At 41.9% G+C, this 16,735-nt stretch overlaps 1 long non-coding RNA gene across 6 annotated transcripts in view; it reads left to right on the top strand.

The window, feature by feature from the left end:
* The window catches only part of LOC307215942, a 576,636-nt gene that overhangs the window by 320,659 nt on the left and 239,242 nt on the right, over positions 1–16,735 (top strand). The gene's annotated exons all lie outside the window — the stretch shown is intronic.

Genomic DNA, 16,735 nt, shown 5'->3' on the forward strand with positions numbered 1-16,735 from the left:
CTTTTAGTACATCTTTGATTCAAGGCACACTACCTGCCTGTTCCGTGTGTCCAAATACTTTAGCAACTTCCTTCTATATGAAGCAGGTAAGGTTTCAAATAGGGCTCAGCTGAAATATCTCAGGAAATGATGTCTGGCATGTGTTGTTGTTTTTTTAACATTCATTTTGAAGCTCCTCCTGAGTTGTTAGAGGATTTTACTTAACACCTGGAGAAAAATCTGAAAAATGGCCTCCCCAGTTTCACCATGTGAGACTTTGGAATGCAACCATGAATCCAGTTACACTAAAATGTTGTTGAAGGAAGCAATGGGTGCCAAAGCTGCTCCTTCCATTTCTCTGGTTGCGTTGGGACGACATGGGGTTGGGAGGCCAACTCCCATCTTTTGTGGGGGCACAAGAGTCTGGGTGTAACCTTTGACGCCTCCCTCTCTATGGAGGCGCAGATCGCAGCTACAGCAAAAGAGGCATTTTTCCATCTCCGCGGTGCCAAACAGTTGGTCCCTTACCTTTCCCGCCCTGGTCTTGCCACTGTGATCCATGCGACAGTCACCTCCACGCTCAATTATTGTAATTTGCTCTATGCGGGCTTGCCCGTGAAGCTGGCCCAGAAACTCGAGTGGGTGCAGAGTCTCCTTACGGGGTCCTCGCCGTGGGATCACATTCATCTAGTGCTACACCAGCTGCACTGGCTCCTGGTGTAGTACAGGGTCAGGTTTAAGGTGCTGGTTTTAACCTTTAAAGCCCTATATGGCCTAGGACCCTCGTACCTATGGGACCGCCTCTCCTGGTATGCCCAACGGAGGACCTTACAGTCCACAAATAATTAAACCTTGGAGGTCCCGGGCCTCAAGGAGGTTAGGCTGGCCTCGGCCAGGGCAAAGGCCTTTTTGGCCTTGGCCCCAGCCTGGTGGAACGCTCTGTTGCAAGAGACCATGGCCCAGTGGGATTTAACATCTTTCTGCAGGGCCTGCAAGACAGAGCTGTTCCGCCAGGCCTTTGGTCAGGGTCCAGTCTGACCCCCCCTTTTTTTTACAAGACCTTGCATGTAAAGGGCGCCTCTAACCCTTCTCACTGGCTCATATGAGACCAGCAGAAATATCTGGGCCTGGTGAGCACTTAATGTTCCCAACACCATAGTTATAGTTATAATTTGTGGGTTGCCATCTGATTTTAAGCTGTATTTCAACCGATTGTTTGATCTTATGTTTTAATGTATTATATATTTGATGTTAGCTGCCCTGAGCCTGGTCTTGGCTGGGGAGGGCGGGATATAAATAAAATTTATCATCATCATCATCATCATCATCTCTGAACCCATTGCTTCTTGGCACCCTTAAAGTTTGTCATCATTAAGGGTGCCAAAAAGTTGGAGAACATCATCTCACCCTCACAAACATATTCTCTTGAGCAGTGTTTCCCAACCTTGGGTCTCCAGCTGTTTTTGGACTACAACTCCCATCACCCCTTGCTAGCAAGACCAATGGTCAGGGATGATGGGAATTGTAGTCCAACAGCAGCTGGAGACCCAAGGTTGGGAAACACTGCTCTAGAGAGCCATCCCAATTTCACCACCCACGATAATGTGGAGAATTTTAGGAAGTCATTTAACTCATTTTAGCCCTAGTTAACTTTCAAACCTGTATATCATAATGCTGATACGGAATGCCATGTGTTCTAATGACAAAATTCAAAGTCAAGGAAAACCAATGGGCTAGCAATTAAATTGTTATTATTTATGTCAGAAGTAGTTTAAAAGTAATTTGTGAATCAGGCAACTGGATTTCTGACCCTTCTGATAATGGGATTTGGATTACCAAAAGTTTATTATGAAACTGATGGAACCATTTCTGGTGCCTTTATAAAAGGTAACTCAGTTTTCTCCAGGAAGTTGAAACTACTAATGGAAGGATTTTATTCCCATTTAAACAAATTGAATATCATTTTTTTGTTCACACAGTAGGTAAACACAATTTAGCAAGATAGGCATTGAAAATAGTCAGAGTTTATAATCCAGGAAAGAAAGTATATTCATACAGAAGGATGTATAATAAAGGGAAATGTAATTGGACTGGTAAGACTTTTGCACAAACAGACAACAGCTTTTGTATGCATGGCATAGTGAAAGGGATAGAGAAAAGCTTCGATCTCTCCCATTACAGTGGTGCCTCGCAAGATGAAATTAATCCATTCCGCGAGTCTCTTCGTCTAGCGGTTTTTTCGTCTTGCGAAGCAAGCCCATTGACGGCTTAGCGGATTAGCGCTATTAGCGGCTTAGCGGCTTTTAGCAGCTTTTAGCAGCTTATCGGCTTAGCGGATCAGCTGATAAGCGGCTTAGAAAAAGGGGGGAGGGAAAAAAAACCACAGGAACTCGCAAGACATTTTCGTCTTGCGAAGCAAGCCCATAGGAAAATTTGTTTTGCGAAGCGCCTCCAAAACGGAAAACCCTTTCGTCTAGTGGGTTTTCCGTCTTGCGAGGCGTTTGTCTTGCGGGGCACCACTGTACATTAGAATTCCTGAATCCAATGAAGCTGAATGTTAGAAGATCCAGGACATATCAAAGGAAGTACTTGTTCATGTGGCACATAGTTAAATTGTGGAGATTGCTCCCACAGGAGTCAGTGGTGGCCACCAACTTGGATGGCTTTAAAGAGGATTAGACAAATTCATGGAGGATAAGGCTATCAGTGGCTACCAGCCATGATGGCTATGTTCTGCTTCCACTATCAGAGGCAGTACACTTCTGAATACCAGTTACTGGGAATCTCAGGTGGGCTGAGTGCCCTTGAGCTTGCATTCTGTTTGTTGTCTTCTCACAGGCATCTGGTTGGCCACAGTGAGAACAGGATACTGGACTAGATGGGCCACTGGCCTGATCCAGCAGGCTTTTCTTATGTTCTTCTGTAGATGCTGGTGCAACTCATTGTCATCAATTCAAATCTGGAATTCTGTTGTCTTTTCCCTCAGAATACACCCATTGAATTCATTGTCATCAACTCAAGTCTGGAACTCTATTGTTGTTTTCAGTGAAATTTGTGAACCTAAAATTAGTCGTGTATATTAATTCCAATGAATCTCCTCCAAGTAGGACTAGCATTGTATACAGCCCATTGACTTTTCTTAACTTGAAATATCTCAGAGAGGATAAGAATGAACTCCCTGTCTGACCATTTATAGATAATGTGCTTGCTCCGACCTTCCCGCAATGTGTTAGGACTGCCATTATGCAAATGTTTAGAATTAGAGTTGAAACAACTTAGCCTTTCATAAATATTTTCAGCAATGCTAAAAAACACCCTCTTTTGAAATCTTTTAGCACTCCTTGCAAAAAATATTCACATACTCAGTAACATTGTCCTCATTCTTAATCACTCAATTAATTAATTTCTATACCACCCTTCATCCAAAGATCACAGGGCAGTTTACAATAATAAAAACACAAAACAATATATCATAATAACAAACAAAAGCGATAACCCCCACAGTAATATTTATTGCCATTAGTGTTGACATCTTGCATCCCCATCTAATTAACTGATTGTGACTAACCTTATAACACTGTGAACAGCCCTGAAGGCAGTATACAAATTTAATAAATAAGTAGTAGTAGTAGTAGTAGTAGTAGTAGTAATATCATCCTGTTCCCTGCATGGTCCCTGATTGAGTGGGCTCACCCATGCTAGGCTTGCCATTGTTGTTGTTGCTGTTTAGTCATTTAGTCGTGTCCGACTCTTCGTGACTCCATGGACCAGAGCATGCCAGGCACTCCTGTCTTCCACTGCCTCCAGCAGTTTGGTCAAACTCACGCTGATAGCTTCAAGAACACTGTCCAACCATCTCGTCCTATGGGCTGATTTCCTTCAGAATGGATAGGTTTGATTTTCTTGCAGTCCATGGGACTCTCAAGAGTCTCCTCCAGCAACATAATTCAAAAGCATCAATTCTTCGGCGATCAGCCTTCTTTATGGTCCAGCTCTCACTTCCATACATCACTACTGGGAAAACCATAGCTTTAACTATACGGACCTTTGTTGGCAAGGTGACGTCTCTGCTTTTTAAGATGCTGTCTAGGTTCGTCGTGGATCACTGCCTTGCCGTGGCGAAGGGGCTTGAATAACTCAGAGAAGCTATGAGCTATGCCGTGCAGGGCTACCCAAGATGGACAGGTCATAGTGGAGAGTTTTGACCAAACTTGATCCACCTGGAGCAGGAACCGGCAAGCCACTCCAGCATCCCTGCCAAGAAAACTCCATGGACAAAGACAACAGGTTTGCCATACATCAAGAAAATTCTTGACATGTCCTGGCTTTCGGGTATAAAAATTGTGTCAGGGGAGAATTTTGCCCAATCAGCAAAAGGAAACCTGGATGTATGGCAACGTGATGGAAAAAGGAGCGGAGACAGCTCCAAAAGCTTTAAATCACTATTTTTGGGGGCAGTTTCTCCAAAACAGCTCAACAATTTGGGTTTATGGGTGTCAGGAATTTTGCATTTTGAAATATGGCAACCCACAACTAATCCAAGAAGGCAGAAGGTGAAGCAGATGGCAAAAAACTGGTGCCAGTGGGGAAACCAGAGGAGGGAAAATGGTCATTAAAAGGTAAATACTTTGCCCAATCAATTCTCTTAGGAAGGAAAAAAATCTACCCTATTGAGAATATGGTCTGAAAGCACACAACACAATTACTTTGCTGAAGCAAAGCAGGTATGTGTCTGGTTAGTGTTTTAATGGGTGGTTGGTTGCCTGAGTAACACATGGATGTGCCATTGGATTCTATGATGGAAGAACGCCAGAATATAAGAAAATAAAATAGGGTGGTGCCCAGCTAATGTGCTCCATTAGTGCAAGAGTTTCTGCTTGCACAATAGAACTCCCCAGCCATGCACTCTCTAAATCTGTTCATAGTTAGCTGTGTGTTTAATAGCACAATACTACACATGTCTGCTCATAAATAAGTTCCACTGAGTTCAATGGGGCCTGCATTTCTAGCAAGTATGTCTATGATTCCATCTTAAATCAAGAAACTTTAGCATCCATAGCCATTATTGTATTGAAGCAGCTAACATTTTTCCATAGAATATAAGTGGGTTAATTAGTACAACCTCTACCATATTGAACAGATGGCTGTTCTCTTAGAACTGTCCTTAAAAGGTTAGTATGCATACAGTTTTAAGGATCCTACTCTTAGAAAGGGAGGATGAAAAGAAGATTAATCAATGTTAGTTAAAATAGGATACTTTGTTTTCATCTAAAATTGTTTGAATACCTGCCTAGTCCATATCCAGTTTGAAGATAAAGAACCATAAGAAGGGATAGCAGAGGCCTTGAAGATGTCTGGTACCTGGGCAGCAGCCAGAAAGTCATATAACTCAGCAGGTCTCATCCTTCAATATGGCGAGATGTATTGTATTTTTATTTAAATTACTAATTTCTAACTTCACATCCAGACACCAAAAGTAGCACATTCAAATTTTTTTATACAGTGCTTTTATATACTCCATGGGAAACATACAAAAATTAGACAATCTTACAATATTTTTTTTATATATTAATAATATACCTACACCAGCAGGATAATATTATTACTTACTCCCACAGGTTTATACTGTGGCTTAAATTATATTATTAATATTGTTGTGTGACTTATTTTACATGTTACAAAACTAAGCATTTCTCCCCATCAACCAAAATTCTCAGTTTCATTTTTGCATCACTAGATTTTCTCTGTTGCTTAACATGGTTCAACAACAAACTTAACTGTTCTCAGATTTTCCTAATGAAATCTATGTGACTTAGTTCGTGGATGTTCTCCCAAGGTCTAACATAAGAAGCCCTGCAGTAGTTAATATGCGTAAAGTTTGAATTTCATATTCTTGCAATAATCTATCCTTGACAAAAATGTAATAAACATCTTAAGGGTCGAAATGGAGTTCAGCCTGAAGAAGTCCCCATATTATCTCTGGTACACAGCACAGGACACTTTTGCTTTCTTACGCCTGCACCGCTAAAAAATACCTTTTGTTTCACAAATTGTGTGCAACTCTGTGCCCTCTTTTGTCTTCCTTTTTTGTGATGAATTTCCCTCTTTCTTTTCTTTTCTTTTCTTTTCTTTTCTTTTTTTTGAAATGTGTCAGTGGCTATCTTAATAGCTTTCAAACTTCAGGGAGCCCTTCCAACAAAGCCCTGGGCACCTGCCATATAAGCCTTGTGTGTTTCAAAAGATTGGGGTCATGCTTTAGAATGCACTCTCAATGAAAACACTGGCATAGAAATACAATCAATCAGTCAGTCAGTCACTGGTCTGGCCTGTTGGGCATAATTGTTATCCAGCATAAACTGATAGCGTGTCCCCAAACAAAATGCAGCATTCCCCTGCCGTTGAAAATTTATGGGGGTGGTGAGCATTCTGTCTGTTAACATAAGAACATAAGGAAAGCCTTTGAGGACCAGGTCCATCTATCTTGTCCAGCGTTCTCTTTTCACAAGCCAACCTGCAAGCAAGCCTTGAGTGCCCCAGCCTTCTCCCCATTTGCAATTCACAGCAACTGGTATTCGGAAGCTTACTGCTTCTGACAGATAAGATAGAATATTTTAAAGAGCCTTGTCCACCTTGATTTTCTCTTTGACAACTGTCTGATATTACTGCCCAAGAACCCTAAGACACCCCAATTTGAAAAACACAGCAATAGCAGAGTAATAGATGGTAAAAGGAAAGATGTAAAAGAAAATTAATTATTTTAAAATCAGTATGTAAGCATTTATGATACTAATGTCCTTGGTGCATGAAGTCTAATTACAGTTTACAAGTGGCATGGATCAAAAAGCAATGTCTGCAGTCAAATAGTTATTTACTAGTAGGATTGTAAGAAGTTTACCAATTTTTGTAACTACAATTACAGTTCTAAACTTTGGATGAATGAATATCTCCAGTTGATTGTGTGTGGGTTATGATTAAGAGGTTACAAAGAGTCAATTCGTAATAGATTGAACCAGATCTCTTGGCTTACTGTGGGATGATATTTATTTATTTATTTATTTAAAAATACTTAGTTTACTAAAGAAAATATATGCTGCCTGCAGGAATGTTAGTTTCAGCCTTTTCCATGGTAAGGTTGCCATATTTCAAAAATTAATAACTTGACTTACCTAAGATCCAGGACAAAGCACCACCTTTCAGAAATCCTACCCCACCCCCTGGGTAACGTCCAGGAAAATACAGACATAAGGCAGCCAACTTTGTCAGTGCAAGTTTAATATATAAAAAAGTAGCAAATCAAAACTATTTATAGGGCAATTCTATATGGGATTCAAAGGTCAGTGCCCAAATCTATTGTTGCTATTAATTTTGCTTTTACAGGTTTAGAGCCTAAACTGTTCTGAAGAGCAATAAATAAGCTGGAAGGGAGGGGGGAAATATACCACAGGCATATGATATTATCATGCACACACCTACAGTGGTTAGATAATTATTACATATGTTGACTAGCACTAATCAGGCACCTGCAAAAGTTATACTCAGTCTGATGTGTAGAACTTATGGCTCTCCAGATGTTGCTAGACTGCAGCTCCCATGAGCTTTTACCACTTGTAGGCTGGGGTTGATAAAAGCTAGAGTCCAGCAACAAACGGAGGGCCACAGGTTGGCCATCCATGCACTAGACCTTCAGAATGTTTCCCAGCTTCAGGAGTGTTTCCACCTATAACAAAAAGGCACACAAAACAGAGTGAAGTGAGAGTGGGTGTGGGGTAGTGCCATGTCTACTCAGATGTAAGTCTCATTAAATTCAATATATGCAAAGTGCTTTGGACGCTTGGCATTTGACATATAAATGCTACAATCTTTATTAGGATTTGATCATTAAAAATCAGTTTACAACCCATGTTTAAACTGCTTTCTAAACACTGTATCTCCTGTGGGAATTGCAAATCAGGTTTTGGCCAGAGCACCTCTTGTAAAGGTCATTTTATTTTTAGACAACCCTATCCTTAATCTATTTTTTATTTACTTTCCATTTTCAGGTACACTGAAAATACCATACTGTTTCCCCCCTCTCCACCCCCTCTTTCTGGTTTGTAAGAAATTAGATAACTGAGGTGGGAGATGTTGCAGCTCTTGCCTATAACGGATTTGACCTCTGCTGTTTTTAGGTTTAATTGACCAAATTTAAATGTTCTCTCAAGAGAAAACAAATTACTGTTCCATTATTCACTAATCATCTGCATTCCCATTTCCTGCCTTGCTGGCTTTCATTGATACACAAAAAAGTAGGGCTGCATCACTGATCACAAAAAGCCCAAGAAAATGCAGAATTGATATTTTAATAATCTCAAGAAGAATATGTGTAGGAAAATGTGGCATGAGATATGCCTTAGAGAATGAAGAAAGAGGTATAATATTTCCTACGGAATGCATATAATCATCCCAGTGTGTGATATTGCAGCAGCAAAGCTGCCATTATATTCTTTTCCTCATCACCAATCTTATTTCTCCTCTTCCCCTCCAACATCCCCATTCTTACTCCTCACCTCCACTTAATCCCCACCCCCTTTGTTTTGCCACTCCATTAGCAGTAACAGCACTGACATTTTCTCTGCCTCCTTCCTGCCTCACTCTGAGGAAGGACCAAGATCAAGAGGGTGCTTCTTCAGAGTGATGCATTTTGGGTGAGGTGGCAGAGAAAGTGCCACAGTGGCTAGAAATGCTTCTTACATTTTTTTTCTAAATTTAAACAAGAGCCACAATGTGTCACTGCCATTTACGAGCAGTAAGAAGGGGGTGGGCAGGAGGGACGTTAGTGCAGTGAAGGTGTGCTGATGGGAGCACCAGGTTAACTATTCCAGTGCACCCACAGGGCACCAATTTCCCTTCCATCTTGCCCTTGCCCTTCCAGATTAGTGGCAGCAACACACCTGCTGGGAAGGTGGCATTGTGGCTTCACCCTGACGAGTGAGCCACATCCAGTTCAAAGAACATTTCTCACTGTGGTGGCAAACTACAGCAGCAGGGCAGGCCCTCTCCCATCCACCAACCTTGGCCCTTCTTCAGAGGGTAGAGAGAGGCAGGGTAGGGTCTGCAGAGAGCCTTGCCAGATGAGTGTCTGGTAGCAGCAGCAATAATGTGATCTGGAAACGCATGCAAGAGGAGGGGTCCAGGGAACACCAGTTTATCACCTTGCTGTGTCTGGCATTAATTACATAATTTGTATTGTCATTACATTATTCCACCTCAATCATTTCAGTGTGAAGGAAACATAATGCAGATAGGGTGGGGGGCATAATCAATTACAGTGGATACAATTAATAAATACACACCCAGCAACACAAGGGGAATAGTGTGGTGGATATAACAAATGGCTCAAGGGGTAGGAGCTGACTCCCAGTAGATTTATCCTGAGCATATATCCAAACTTCCCCCAAAAAGCATGGTTTTGCACCTCAGCCATGATGAACATCCAGACTTCAGCAGTAGCCATCTCACTTTGTAATGAGGGATGTGGTATAACGTAGAAAGTGTTTCATGAATAAACCTAAACATTGTGGATTTTAATTCATTTTTCTAAGTCATAATTGGTATATAGGAAGCTGCAAATATTTTTTTTAAAAATTCTCCATGGGATAGTGACAAGTTATAAACTTGGGCTGGTTTTGTACCACTTGTAAAGGAGATGACAACCCTTGTATAAGATCTTTGGACATTTCTTGAAAATCCTCCCAATTAATCAAATGTCTGACAGATCAGACTTGGCTTGTGTTTGTTTGCATTTCATGTGTGAATGTGAGTGAGAGAGAAGTGGAGATTTAGCACCACTGATCATCTCTTTCCTACAGTTGCTTGGAGGAAGTTCCAAGAAAGTGACCTTCCCGACAGTAACAGTTAGCAGTGCTCCTTCATCAGCATTTGCAGAGACAGATATCCTTTAGGGCATCAAAGTGTTCCTTTTGCAAGTACTATTTAACTTCAAATTTCTGGTTTATGCTTTTTCTGAGTGTCATGAGAAAAAGCTATTGCTCTTATACAGTGAGCATAATTGAAATACTGGTTAGTGCAGAATGCTTATCTTTGAAAAATCAGTTATATTCTGCAGCAGATGCATGAAGTCCAAACAATGCATGCAGGCCATTGGCTAGGAACAGAAGCCTAGGGCACCTAGCATCTCCTGGTTGGAGTGGAAATTGTTAGTTTCTGTTTTGCCACTGAGCAGCTGCTTAGAGTCACAGGACTCTGTGGAATTCCTGGGATTCCATACTGTTGGAGTCTCATGGGAAGGGAGACAGGATGTGACGTTTGTTCCTTTGTTCCTTTGTTCAGTTGCTCTCTGCTTTCATAAAGAGAGGATGTCTTTTCTGACTGTGTAGCTTAGAAATAAAACTCTTTACAATGTAGCCCCAACCTCTCGTCTCTTCCTTGTGCTGGGAACTCTGCTTAATGGATGAAAACGTGCTTTGGAGCCTCATCAAAGGCTCGAGGTCGTTAATTATTCGTCGGAGGCGATTCTGAAGGCTCGGCTTGGAAGAAGATGAGGCTTTATCAGCTTGGCCGAGTGGAGATTCTGACAGAAATGTCCCATGTCTGAAACCTTGAGAGCCTCTGCCAGTCAGGGTAGACAATAATGAGTTAGATGGGCCAATGGTTTCACAGCTTCCTATGTTGTCTGGGCTCCTTCAGAAAAAATACATTTTTCTTCACTGTAGTAATGATCAAATGCTGGTTAGGATTATTCCATAATTATGATGGGTCTTCTGTTTAGGCAATGAGATTGTGTAGCTCCCTCTCCTCACAGCAGCCGTGGAAGCTACTCAGGGGACCCCCCCCCCAGTCCAGTGCAACATCCAAACTGTACAAGGGTTACAATTGGAATCAAAAATTGGCAAGTCCCCTGTACGTGTATAGTTGAGCCTACACATGGCTCCCTGGATCAGTGGTTCTATGTTTAGAATGACTCCATTCAGTAAAAATTAAAGTTACATGGCTTACAAAAAAACCCTGAACATGTAACCTGATTTTTGCAAAGATCATGTTCGTGGCAGGTACACTGAAAAACAATACCTCATACTTACCAAATGCTTATTTCCTAGCCGGAAAAAGCTTTGCGGTTCTATTTCATTGTGATTTATTTATTTGGCTTTCACAGAAGCTTGCAGTAAATGGCTTGTTGCTTTGGGAGTATTTGAATGGTTGTGACACCATATATCTCTCCCTCTCTAGGTTCTAGCTAAGTGCCTTGGAGGTCCAGGGACATCTGCTCAATTCTCTTGATAACATAGATTTTGTCTCATTCCCCCCCCCCCTTCTCTTCCTTCTGCATTGGCAGAATCTGGCAGGGCTGATTCAAGAGTGCTTTAACACAGAGATGAAGGGCATCTTTAGAAATCTGAGCTGAATCTTCCAACTTTTAAGAAATTATTTCAGAAAACACTTTTGTGACCCCAAAATGCTCCAGTTCTCTATTGTGTCACTCAGAGGAAATAACCATGCACCCTCACACAAATGAGTGCCTGGCGTGCTCTGGTCCATGGAGTCACGAAGTGTCAGACACAACTAAACGACTAAATAACAACAACTCACACAAATGCTTGCAAAAGCTTCTAAGTCAAAAGACTCTACGTCAAGAAGAGAACTCTTATGAAAACAAGACATCACATCCAGTCTTCTCATCATGTATTGTTATTCCTGAAGGAAAATTCAGTTCTAATGGCCCCAGGGACCCCTGTGATTCAGCCACCTTCTCTGAATACTTTCAGACTAAGTGTTCTGGCAGCCTGGCTGAGGTTAGCATATTGCCTGACATGCTGTAGGTTGGGAAGTCCTTTACCTCATCATCCCCAGATGAGCCACTCCATTTTGTCAGGGGACAAGTTAGTGTTGCCAGGGCTGGTCATACTGTGTGCCTCTTGCTTCAGGTGGCAGATTGGGAGGGACAGGGTACAGTGTCCCCTGTCCCCATGGCTTGCTTAAGCCTCTGTTGCCACCAGGTACCCTGGACACCTTCCTGAATTGCCACTGAACTGCTGGAACAAGCACCTCCACCAAGCACTGCTTTGAGTCCCCACCACACTGAGCCACTAGTGATGCTCTACACTGCAGCCTGCCAGGGTGCCATAAATCCTGCTACCCACCCTGGCTCCTACTGCACCAGACTAGGGATGGGGGAGAAAATTGGTTTGGTGTCTATACCAGGCATGCCAACTTTTGGGGGCTGAAGAGTCTCCAGCCCCCTCAGTCTTTGTTGGAAAGGGGCCACCAAGGTCCATTTATGAAAAGGATCCTAGCCCAAATCCACTTGAGCTGGGGGAGCCATGAAAGGTTGCTGTAAGTACCCCTCTCTTCACCACTCTGATGTTTATCATTGTCTCCTCCATCTTTCTCCTTCCCTCCAATCTCCACCGAACCTGCCAGTTATGACCTATTTATATGATGAAAACATAATGGCAAATGAAAGTAACTGGTGACTATCTCTGCTACACAAAACTAGTGATTGGCTCAACCCTCTAAAGCCAAAATCACACATACTCTGTACATACTGATATTCTGGGGAATATCACACACACACCCCTGCAGATCCATGAAAACTGTTCAGAAACTTGTCATGTATTAGATGCCTATCTTGATACATTGAATGTGTTGTTTTCTCTTCAGAAAATGAAAATCATTGATATTAATTGCATCCCTAGTTGCCACAGATTTAAAAAGGCACATGTACATCATATATCTTCAGTGAAGTACCAGATTTTTGAGCTATGACTTGTTAATTAAAATTACCACTAAGCATTTCTGTGCTGCTACATAATGAAACATAAAGTGTGGCAACAGTGTTGTCATTACGAACCATTTTGGAGTATCAGGTGATCAATGTAAGGTTATAGTAACATGGGAAAACCAGTCCATTTGTTGGCTGTCCAGCTTTTAAGACATGGTTATCAAATCGACAGAAATACATTTTACCAACAGTGGAGACTTTGCTACTTAAAAGAATCCAGAAGCATTAACCAAGCACTAGTAGTTCAGTGCCTGGAAGTATTTTCCTCCGCAGTTCAGAAGGTTGTGCATTTGCCATCTGTGGAGCTGTGATATTTTAACTCTGTATTCATTTCTCTCTCAGTAGGGTTGACCAAGGTTTTATCGCTTAATTTATCACCTTGGCTGCATCCAAGGAACATTCCCAAAGTGGCTGAAATCATAAAAGTGAATGAGAAGTTCCACACGCCTGCTAAGTTTGGTGCATGTAGAGGTGCTATGATTACTCGGCATCCGTTACTTTTCACATTTCAACATCACTTTTTCCAACTAGCCATTTTTGCAATGTTAATTAATGTCACAGCTTGCTGGGCACATTTGACAGGACAAAATTTACGTGGGAAGTTATTGGATGTACTCTGGACTATAATTAAGTAGTTAGCTTTCTGTCATTCTTCTCAGTGTCAATACAATTCTACTGGCTTGGAACTATACATGTTCACACCAGTAACTCATTTATAATACACGGTCCTAGCTATGGTGAAAGATCTGTATAGCTTGTTACACCAGGATACCAAAACAATAGCAAAAGCAGCTCATTTATTCTTCTCTCCAACTTTTTGCACTTCCTCTTCACTTTCTTTTTCAGCTTCAAACTCCTGTTACTCATATTAAACCAGTTGTGGCCAATGGGGGGGGGGGGTATCAAAAAACCAATAAACTAACTTTTTGGTTCAGCTGCTTTCCTAGGACTGCAAAAACAGGAAGGGGCGGGGGATTGGAGTTATCATTCACCTCTTCTGCCACAAATAGATATACCTGGATGAGCTCTGTACAGTTTGATTGGCCACAAGTTGTCGAATCTTGATTTAGAGGCCCCACCACTTTGTTTTACGTACATCTGTCATTTTGAATTCCCATTTTGGCTCCTATTGCCCTATACAAGTTTATCACACACACCCCTTTGATTTTTGCTGTCCACTGCATCCATGCCTTTCCCCATTCTGTTTAAATGGGCTGTCTTTCGGGGATTAGCTCTGCATTGGGTCCTCATGATCCATACTGCATGCAGCGCAATTGTGCTACAGATATGAGTTATCATAGTTCCAGTACAACAGGAAGGATGCCTGCTTATAAAAGGGATGCTAATGAGTGAGTCTCCCACACTGTATGTTCCTTCTTTTAGAAATGCTAAATCCATTCTACATCTTCTGGAATGAAAGCTCTATTGTGCATATTTTGTGGTTGCTGCTTCTACTTTTTCAAAAATGCAAAGTGTTCATATAGACCAAGGGCATGAAACCTTATCAGTCCAAGGTCCACATTTGCTTCTGAAGAACCTTCTGAGGGGCACTTGTCAGTGTGGGACAGGGCCAGAGGCAAGACTAGGCAGAACAATATAAATATTTGTACAGAAGGTGAATTCACACACACACACACACACTTCCTCTCTAGTCTCCATCCAGGCAAGCAGGAATCATTGCCAAAGTTCAAGGACGCACTCCAGCCAGGCAAAAAGTACTCAAGCCGGGTGCAAAGCAAAGCCAGTTAGTGGTGTGGCATGGGAAGACAGAGATGGCTGAGGAGGGGCTGTTTTCAGTGCAGAATGAATACTACCAAGCTTTTATGCTAGAATAAACCAGACCCTGGCTATTGCATCTTGCACCAGCTGATGTTTCCTTCATTTTAAACACAGCATGAGATCTGGTCTATACATGTAACAAATTGGACGCGGGTGGTGCTATAGTCTAAACCACTGAGCCTCTTGAACTTGTTGATCGTAAGGTCAGCAGTTTGAATGTGTGCAATGGGGTGAGCTCCTGTCACTTTGTCCCAGCTCCAGCCAACCTAGCAGTTCGAAAGCATACTAGCATGAATAGATAAATACGTACTGCTGCAGCGGGAACGTAAACGGCATTTCTGTGCGCTCTGGCTTCCGTCACAATGTTCTATTGAGGCAGAAGTGGCTTAGTCATGCTGGCCACATGACCAAGAAAGCTGTCTGCAGACAAATACCAGCTCCCTTGGCCTGAAAGTGGAGATGAGCGCTGCAACCTCATAGTCAAATTTACCTTTACCTTACATGTAACAAAAAGGAGTGGTAAAATTCACTGTGTCCCTTCAGAATGGAGGTGCAAACAGCGGTGGAGCTAGCTGCTTGGGCACCCAGGCTAGCATGCCATGCACCCAGGGGTGGGGCGATCTGCCCATGGGGCAGGGCAATAGGCACGACAGGGGGCGATAGGCACGGCAGCAATCCGCCCAGGGGGATTTTGTCACACACCCCCTCAGGGATGACACCTGGGGCGGACCACCCCACCGCCCCCCTTCCTACGCCCCTGGGTGCGAAATCAAACCTTTTAATGTTTTCCCTTTTTAAACACAGCCTGCCTTTTCTCACACCACCTCAAAAAACTCCTAAATAGTCAGAAAAAGTGGGTGACCTGGAACAATTCACCCTGTTGTGTTTCCATTTGCTGGGATTTTTTAAATGTAGTGGTGCGTGGCATCCTCATATCTGAAGTACTGAAATCCTTTCCATGATCACGTTCCTACTTCACTGTGCTGCATGTATGACCCAGCTTCCAACAAGTCCCATTAGTTTCAATGAATTTTGATATGCCTAACTTTCTCCAGATTGTGCCCAATATATTTAATTTATGAGAGCAAGACCAGCAGCATTTACTTTTTATAGTGTCATCCTAGTAATCCATGGACAACAAGTTTAATAATAAATTGCCACAAATACCTATTTAGGTACTTTAAAGAGGGAATCAGCTTATGGTATTTTACTTGATACTTTTTATTTGGTTAGGATAGCTAATCAATGAGTCGTAATTATTTTCCAATTTGAGATAGAAGAGGCTAGAAACCCACAGAGTTCCAATTACTGACATCTGCAAAGCAGGAATTCCCTGGTGGTGCCTCTGCCAGCCAATTGAAATGATAACACAGTTCAAATAAATTTGTGAGATGGTTTGTGTAATGAAGAGTTATAGTATAACTTTACCCTTTTATATAAAAATAAACACTCACACAGCATGTTTATACCTTTTTAAGGGTGTATCACACAGAAGGTGATTTAGGAAATTATACACAGCTGATTGAAAGTTACTAGAGAGCAATTAGGAAATTGAAGATGTCCTTAAGACACAGGTTGATATGGCCAACAGCTACAAATGCTAATACTGAGCTTGATTTCCTCCACTGTGTGGAGGAAATTATCTTGTGTGCCTTCTTGGTCTTGTGTACAGCTCTCTGATTTATATGATAAACTATCATACTGTGATTTGCTTTATGCGGGTCAATCTCTAGGAGACTAATTTTAAATTTATACATGAAAGCAAGTACCTAATCAATGACCTGCTTGACCTCTGGCCAATCAGATTATGAAAAACTGCTTGTTCTTTCAATACCATCACCAGAAGAACGAGCTTTGCTATCTGCTGCTTGTTACCAGTAGAGGGTGTCTCACTCTGTTCCTTATAACAACTGGCGCTGAGGTCTAGTGCTATCTCCCTCTTCAGGGCTTTAACTCTGCTGTTAGCATGCCGGCCAGAGGGTGATTCACCTTGCTATTGCTGGTAATGCACTTTTAATAAGTTATTTTTATGCCTATTTAATTTTTTTATTATTACGTTCATTTGAACTGTCTTTTATGTGGATATTATCGACACTGATGGTTGGGTTTTTTATTACGCTTTCTTGTGAACTGTTCGGAGCATAACAAGCATGAAATAACAAAGTGAGCGTGACTCTAAGAAACTGCCTAAATGTCCTT

The sequence above is a fragment of the Podarcis cretensis genome (assembly GCF_951804945.1).
Source record: "Podarcis cretensis genome assembly, chromosome: 5".
Lineage (NCBI taxonomy): Eukaryota > Metazoa > Chordata > Lepidosauria > Squamata > Lacertidae > Podarcis > Podarcis cretensis.